The sequence below is a fragment of the Panulirus ornatus genome, chromosome 31 (assembly GCF_036320965.1).
Source record: "Panulirus ornatus isolate Po-2019 chromosome 31, ASM3632096v1, whole genome shotgun sequence".
Taxonomy (NCBI): domain Eukaryota; kingdom Metazoa; phylum Arthropoda; class Malacostraca; order Decapoda; family Palinuridae; genus Panulirus; species Panulirus ornatus.
The window spans coordinates 12633998-12635000 of record NC_092254.1 but is presented as its reverse complement, the minus strand read 5'-3'; the positions used below and the strand labels follow the sequence as shown (position 1 = coordinate 12635000).

Sequence of the window (1003 nt, the reverse complement as noted above, 5' to 3'; positions counted from 1 at the left end):
CGTAAAACACGCTCTTTATTACACCGTTTTTACATTCAATTTTCATAGGTATATTCCACGTGAAGATACACTTGAAACAAAGCCAGTAGCACTCTGTCGCCGACTTGACCCTACGTCTGGAAGCGGGGTCAGGGGATCGCCCATTCTGTCCTTTACTGTTGGCTCCACTGTTGGCTCCAGAACTAGACTCTAGCCAGCGGCGCCAAGCCAAAATTTCATCGATTTTTCCGACTTTTCACGCACTTTCAACACTAGATACACATCCTCCTGTATTCCGTGACTCTTCATAAACCTACTAGACGGCTCATAAGAGCGAGACTAAGAGAGAACTTACCTGAAAAGGCAGAGAACCGAGGCGGTGTTGTCCCACACCCGCCCCTAGGCTTGAGCACTCACTAGTGGGCCGCTCCTCAGGTACACAAGCTCAGACCGGCATGTACGTGCGTGTGTGTGTACGTGGATGGCTGGCCGTACGTGCACGCGTGTGTACGTACTGCTGTGGAAGTATACACGGATGTTCATGGTGTGTATGTGTATACGTGTAAACGAATTATGAATGAAATTCTATATACTTATACTATGTCAGTACGTGTGTACTGGGGTACGTAAGTGTACAAGGAGTGCACGTGTATGGAAAAAGTTCTTTATGAACATTCATGCATGTCATCTCAGTAAGCTACGACATGGGTCACGCTGGGAGATGAATGAATATTCTCGCGCGTTCACAACCGCACATATTATAAGCGTAATAAACCGTAATGATATATGTGAATGCGTCAGTGTGCAAAATTAGGTATTCGTGTATCTGTGTTTCCAAGTATTTTCCTGTGAACGCATGTAAACACAAAACTCATAGGGGATGAATCTATATCTATGCCAATTTCCTTTGAGTTGAATGTGCGAGGACATGATTGAAAAATGTGCCAACAACGCTCTGTAAATTACCTGATTCTACAACACAAGGAGGGAGTTCTACATTAAACGACATTTGTATGTGATTAAA

The 1003-nt window shown here is 44.3% G+C and overlaps 1 protein-coding gene across 1 annotated transcript in view; it reads right to left on the bottom strand.

The window, feature by feature from the left end:
- The window catches only part of LOC139758826 (uncharacterized), a 69154-nt gene extending 68761 nt beyond the window's left edge, over positions 1-393 (bottom strand). Inside the window, exon 1 of the transcript XR_011714949.1 lies at positions 335-393. The gene's annotated coding sequence lies outside the window, so the exon portion shown is untranslated. The remainder of the gene's footprint in view (positions 1-334) is intronic.
- Between the last annotated feature and the right edge of the window lie 610 nt (positions 394-1003).